The sequence below is a fragment of the Nannospalax galili genome, unplaced genomic scaffold (assembly GCF_000622305.1).
Source record: "Nannospalax galili isolate Female #2095 unplaced genomic scaffold, S.galili_v1.0 scaffold311, whole genome shotgun sequence".
Taxonomy (NCBI): Eukaryota; Metazoa; Chordata; class Mammalia; order Rodentia; family Spalacidae; genus Nannospalax; species Nannospalax galili.
In genome coordinates, this window is record NW_008330298.1 from 4,055,578 (window position 1) to 4,062,892 (window position 7,315).

General features: G+C 43.7%; 1 long non-coding RNA gene across 1 annotated transcript in view; it reads right to left on the reverse strand.

Annotated features, from left to right (window-relative positions):
- LOC115072212 overlaps window positions 1–6,886 on the reverse strand; it is a 10,186-nt gene extending 3,300 nt beyond the window's left edge. Inside the window, exon 1 of the long non-coding RNA XR_003851280.1 lies at window positions 6,782–6,886. This is a non-coding gene — a long non-coding RNA (uncharacterized LOC115072212). The remainder of the gene's footprint in view (window positions 1–6,781) is intronic.
- Window positions 6,887–7,315: the final 429 nt, after the last annotated feature.

The window sequence follows — 7,315 nt, forward strand, 5'->3', positions numbered from 1 at the left end:
AAAATTCCCCCAAATTTTTACCTAAGCTATTTCCTGAACAAGAACTGAATTTAAGGCCATGAATATGTAATGATTCTTTCTCTTTTTGAGACAGGGTCTATGTATCCCAGACCGGCCTTAAACTTGCTTTGTATTAGAAGAACGACCTTGAACTTCTGATCCACTTGCTTCTACAACTTGAGTGCTGGTATTATAGGCATGCCTTGTTTATTTGGTGCTGGTGATCTGTCCCAGTTGTGATAAAAACACTGATCAAAACCAATTTGGGAAGGAAAGGGTTTCTTTCACTTCAGCTTATAGTTCATCAAGGAGGGAAGCCAGGGCAGGAACTCAGGGCAGGAACCTAGAGCACAGACCATGGAGGCTCACTGCTTACTGGCTTGCTCCCCTGGCCTGTGCTCAGCCTGCTTTCTTCTACAACCAAGGACCACTGTCCAGGGGTGGTACCACCCACAATGGGCTGGACCCTCCCACATCACTTAATAATCAAGAAAATGTCCCTTAGGCCATTCCACTGGAGGTAATTCCTCTGTTGAGCTATCCAGCACAGGATCAAACCAAGGACCTTGTGCATGCTAGGCAAGCACTTTACTAACCAAGCCTCATTCCCAGTTCCTATAATGATTATTTTTGTCACAATAATTGATGGTACTAATGACAACGATCTTGCTGATGGGAAACAAAAACTGTATGGATATTGAGGTATTAAACTGATTAAAAACTATTCTAGGCCTGAAAATGAAGAAGATAAACACGTGTCTACCAGGGGATCAATAAATATTACAGGAGTCAGGATTAAACCTCATTAGTAGGCAAATACAAAATGCAGGAAATTACAAAGGAACACTAATTATAAAACCACAAAGGCAAAAGCACTACAATGACAAAATGCAGAGGAGGTGGTCCATCAGCTACTAGACTGACAATAGCCATATACACTACCCAATTAGACAGGCTTTAAAAATCTGGACAAGAATTATATGCATGGTTATTCAAAAGCAATGGCCTACTGTTCTGGAAGGTTCCCCGTGTGAGGAGGAATAGTTTTAGTGAGAATTCACTGGATTGGAAGTGTGGGCTAAGCACCCAACTGTGCCTCACACATGAAATGAGACTGTTATCATGAGGAGCTGTAAAGAAGTAGTAACAACGTTTATAACTGGCAGGAGCCATGTGAGTCTGAAGTGGAAAAGGAAATATCTAGTTGAGAATAAAGTCAGGATTTGTGAAAGGGACTCACCTGGCTAATCTGCCACATAGGTGTCATTATGCCACTGCATGTACATGTCAACAAAGCCTTCACTGTCCACAGATGATGGCAGGCCTAGGGAAGCTGGGGGCCATTGCCTCATTGCACTCTACAGTGACTCTTTTATAAAATTAATTTTATTATTTTGTTTTATGTATGAGTGTATTGTATTGCCTGCATGTATGTAAGTGCACCCATTTCATGCAGTGCCCAAGGAGGTCAGAAGGTGTCAGATCCCCTGGAACTGGAGTTACAGATGGTTGTTAGCTGTCATGTGGGTGCTTGGAATTGAACCTTTATCCTCTGCAAGAGCAGTCAGTGCTCTTAAGCGCTGAGCCATATCTCCAGCCCTGCTACTATGACTCGATATAAGGGGAGTCAGGCTTGCTTCCAGTTGAACTTTGGAGGAGAGATGGGGATACCCATAGCATCCATGAGCAGACCATTCTAGCAAATATAATCTTACAGCTCTTTCTCATCATCCTGCCTGACCTCTAGATAATAATTCCAGTACCTCCTACTTCATTCTCCTCTAATCTCAGAATCACAAGCACACTCATATATACAAGTGTCAGTGACCTTCTGGATTTTCAATGATAATACCTACTATGTCAGACTTTTATCACTGTGACAAAACTCCTGAGAAAACAACTTAAGGGAGAAAGGATTTATTTTGGGTCGTGGTTTCAGGGGGTTCAGTAGTCTATGGTCAACTGGCTCCATCTCTATGAGCCTGTGGGAAGGCAGAAACATCATGGTGGAGAAGGTATGCAGAGCAGAGCACTCATAGTGGTCAGAAAGGGGGGAGTGAGGGAGGAGGGAGGGATCAGGAACAAGGTATGTTCTTCAAAGACACTCCCCCAGTAACTGCTTTTCCTCCCACCAGGCACCCTTTCCTGATACAGACAGGAACGCTCTTGGAAGCAGCTGGAGTGGTGCCGAGTGCTACGGTCTGGCCTCCCCCAGGAGAAATTCAGTAGATTGGAGCTTTTTTTTTTAGTGTGCTCAGCAGCAAAGAGATGCGAGACTAGTGTCTGAGCTCAGGACAGGTGGGGGCAACAACATTTGTCATTCATTCATTCATTCATTCATTCAATAAAAGATAGTTAGCATGTGTTTACTGACATATGGCCAGGCACTATGCTAAGCACTTTACCAATAGTAGCTAAATTCTCATACCACCATAATGAGATGGGCACTTACTATTGTTTCCATTTTCCACATGGAGAAGTGAAGCACAAGAGATTAAGCAGCTTGCCTAGAGTTATACAGCCAGGAGATGCAAGAGCTGGGAGTCAAAGGTTTGAACTCAGGCATTCTGGCCTACAGTATGCATGCTCTGAATGTTTCATCATGGTCTGCAGATATCATGATGAGGGACTTGGCTAATTACTGCCAATGACAGAGGGAACAAGACAGATATTGTCTCTGCCTTCAGGGGGCTGATGCTTCAGAGTAGTCAATGGGAAATTCCATCATGGCATGATGAGTTCTATGATAGAGGTCTGAGCAGAGAGCAGAAGCCAGTAGCTTTCAGGGATGTGTTTCTTGGGAACTAGATCAAAGAAGCCAAACAGACCCCGGCATGGTACCCCACACCTTCAATCCCAGTACTAAGGTGGCTGAGGCAGGAGAATTATAAGTTTGAGATCAGCGTGAGTTACATAGCTAGTTCCAGTCCAGTCTGGGCTCTCTCTCTCTCTCTCTCTCTCTCTCTCTCTCTCTCTCTCTCTCCATCCCTATTCTTACTGAACTCTGAACTTGTAATATAGTGGAGTGCCAAGCAATAAATGAAATAAGCAAGAAAGATATATAGGGTTTTATGGGAAAACAAAAGTAAGGTAGACAGGAAAAACAGGAATATGGTGAAATTTAGATATAATGGTCACCAAAGTCTCTGAGAAAATGACATTTCTGCAAAGAAAATCAAGGATTTTAAGGAAGTAAGGAAGTGGGCCATGCCAATACCTCAGGGACGAGTATTCAGGCACAGGGAATAGCAACAGCAAAGGCATCAAGGGAGGAATGGGCTCCCATGCTTGAAAGGGCTGAGCGGAGGGGAGGTTACAGAAGGAGTTAAGATCAAAAGGAATGAACAAGTAGAATCTGGGTGTGATGCCTGGGACCAGGGGAACCAAACCTGTTACACAGCTGAGTACTCCCCCAAACCATGACTGGGATCCACGAGGGAGGGAGACAGGAGGCTTCATAGTAAGGACTATTGATACATCCTTCAGCTCTACTCCAAAGTCATGGCCTCAGTCCCTACCCCACTCCCAAGCCTGAGCAGCCGGGCATTCCTTGGGCTTCCTCTTCCAGTGGAAAACCACTGAAAGCTGGGAAGAGCAAGCTAAGATTGAGAACTGACCTATACAATATGCACACTGCATCTATCCTTCCTCCCCGCTTATCTCGGGGGACATGACAATGGAAGGTATGATGGCATGACCACTGGCTCCCTGTGGTCCTTCTGAGAGAAAACCCCAAGAAGGCACAGTGATACCCATGGAGATCAGGTTCTAGGACCCACCTTGGATACCAAAATCTATGAATGCTCCAGACTCTCATATGAAATGCTGTAGAGCTTACAGATAAGCTATACACATCCTCTCATAGACTTCAAATCATCTCTAGATCTCTATTATCCATAGCATCCATGGCAACAAAAATGCCAGGTAGGTCACTGTTATATATTGTTTAGGGACTGACAAGAACAAAAAAGGGTGGGTACATGTTCAGCGAAGATATAATTTTTTATTAAAATATTTTACAATTTTTATTTTATGTGTATGAGTGTATTGCCTGCATGTTTGTAAGTGCACCCATGTCATGCAGTGCCCTCAGAGGTCAGAGGAGGGCATCGGATCCCCTGAGACTGGAGTTATAGATGATTGTTAGCCATCAAGTGGGTGCTGGGACTCGAGCCCAGGTTCTCTGCAAGAGCAGCCAGTGCTCTTAACCGCTGAGCCATCTCTCCAGCCCCTAGATATCATTTTAAAAACATATTCTCTTTTCTTCCTTTTCTTTATTCTTAATTTTTAGATAGAGTCTTACTAGAAAGCTCAAGCTGACCTTAAACTCACTCTGCAGCCCAGGCAGACTTTGAATTTATGATCCTCCTGCCTCAGGCTTCCCAAAATGCTGAGATTATAGTTGAGACTATAGTTGTGTGCCACTGCATCCAGTTGCTTCCCCCCACTCCACCCTGTTTTTTGTTGTTTTTTTTGTTTGTTTGTTTTTTGTTTTGTTGTTGATAGTCTCCCTATGTAGCCCTGGCTAGCCTTGAACCCATTATGTAGACCAGGCTGGCCTTGATCTCACAGAGATCCACCTGCATCTGCCTCCTGAATGCTGGGAATTAAAGGTGTGCATGACCATGCCTTGCAGGCTTTGAAAAAAAATTCTGTGCATATTTGGTAAAGCCTGCAGATGCAGGGCTGCAGGTATGGAGAACCAACACTAACAAGAATTTCCCTCCTTTCAAGATCTCTGTGCCCAAGAACCTAGGCCTACAGTGCCCCAAGAAAGTTCTAAGTCAAAACATTATCTAATAAGGATGATCTGTAGAAGATCTTTAAACCATTTGGATACAAGATTCATGTTACTTTTCTGTATTATGTTACATATATTTTAGCCACTCTCTGGCTTGCTTTCACATTCTCTTAGTAGTGCTTTGATGAGCAGAAGCTCTTAATTAAAAAAATATTTTATTATTTTTCATGTATGAATGTAATGCCTGCATGTATGTAAGTGCACCTGTGTCATACAATGCTCATGGGGATCAGATTAGGGCATCAGATACCCTGGAACTGGAGTTTCAGACGGTTTTTAGCTGCCATGTGGGTACTAGGAATTGAACCTGGGTCCTCTGCAGGAGCAGCCAGTGCTCTTAACTGCTGAGCCATCTCTTCAGCCCCAGAAGCTCTTAATTTTAATGTAGCCCAATGTACCTATCTCATCTTTTATAATTACTGCCTTTGTGTTGTGACTCTCTTTTGTTTCTCAAAGGTAATGAAAATATTCTGTCTTACTATTTTACCTTCTACATTTGGACCCATGGTTTACTTGAGAGTCTTTTTTGTGGATGATGTAAGGTAAAGACTACATTGTCCTAGCAAAATTTACTATGGAAAAAAATGTTTGCCCTACATAGCACGGGCAGCTTTGATATGTGCCAGGGCAAGGGTAGGCTTTTTCTAGACTTGCCGTTGTATTTCATTAGTCTATTTTTCTACCACTGGGCCAAAACCATGCTGTTTGAATTACTTCTAAACAGTATCTAGTAGAACAATCCTCTAGTCTCATCCTTCAAGAGTCTTGAGGCTGGAGAGATGGCTCAGCGGTTAAGAGCAGTGGTTGCTCTTGCACAGGACCTGAGTTCAGTTCCCAGCACCCACATGGCAGCTAACTACAGTTCCAAAGATCTGACACCCCTTCTGGCCTCCATGCGCATTTCACAACACAGGTACATCTACATAAATGCTGGCAAAACACTAATACACATAAAAGAAAAGTAAATCAATAAAGTTTTTGCGGGGTGTGGCGGCACACGCCTTTGATCCCAGCACTCAGCACGCAGAGGTACCCAGATCTCTGTGAGTTCAAGGGCAGCCTGGTCTACACAGTGAGTTCCAGGCCAGCTGGGTCTTGGGGCTACAGGGAGACCCTGTCTCAAAAAGACCAAAAAAAAAGTCTCCTGGCTTTTCTTTTCACACATATGAATTTAAATAAGCTTTTCAAATTCTCATCAACACACACACCACACATACACAGACACACACAGAGAGAGACAGAGACAGAGACAGAGGAGTTGGGATTTGTGTGTATATGTGTGAATGCAGGCATGAACATGCTCCAGTGCATGTGTGGAGGTCAGAGGACAGCCTCAGGTGTTGATACTTCCCTTCCACCTTGTCTTTTTTTTTTCCACTTTGTATATCAGGCAGGCTAGCCTGTCAGTTTCTGGGAATTCTCTTTTCTATATCACACATCTTCATAGGATCACTGGGATCACAGATGCTCCTGCTATACCTCTGGGTCTGGGGACTTGAACTCAGGTCCTCACACTTATGTAGCAAACATTTTTACCCACTGAGCCATCTCCCCAGTCCTGGAGTTGGGACTCTGTTGGGATCATGTTATATCTAGAAATCAGTTTTTGGAGGATACTTCAAAGTTATTAAGGCTTCCAATACATGAATACAGTGTACCACTCCATTTATTTAGGTTTTAAGTTTTCTCCATGTTTTATAGTTTTCTAAGTAAAGGCCCTATACATATTTTCCTATATTTACCGCTCAGTATTTTATGCAATTGTAGTGACTATTTGTTAATTTCTGTGGTAGCTGTGTGTCATGGTACACACCTGTAATCCCAGCACTCAGGAGATAGAGGCAGGAGAATCACTGCAAATTCAAGGCGAGCAAGCTAGGGTCATACAGCAAGATCCTGTGTTCTAGTTTGGCTTTTCTATTGCTATGATAAAACACTGACCAAAAACAACTTGGGGAGGAAAGGGTTTATTTGACTTACAGCTCACAGTCCATCATTGAGGGACCTCAGGGCAGGAACCTAGAAGAAGGAAGTGAAACACAAACCATGAAGGAACGCTGCTTACTTGTTTGCTCTACCCGCCTGTGCTCAATCTGATTTTTTTTTTTTTGGTCTTTTCTTGGAGGTCTCCCTGTAGCCCCAGCTGGCCTGGAAACCGCTATGTAAACCAGGCTGGCCTTCCCCCAACCTCTGCCTCCCAAGTGCTGGGATCAAAGGTGTGTACTACCATGCCCTGCTTCAGTCTGCTTTTCTACACAGGCTAGGACCACAAGCCTAAGGGTGAAAATGGCTATTCCCCACCCCCACATCAATTAGAAATTCGAAAATGCCTCACAGAGGTGACCACAGGCCAATCCCTCTTCCCAGGTGTGTCAAGTTGACAACTGAAGCAATCCAGCACACCCTGTCTCAAATTTTTTTGTGTATGTAAATGGCTGGAACATGACTCAGAGGTTAGGAGCATTTACTGCTCTTCCAGAAGACCAGAGTTTGGTTCCCAGCATTTGTGCTGGG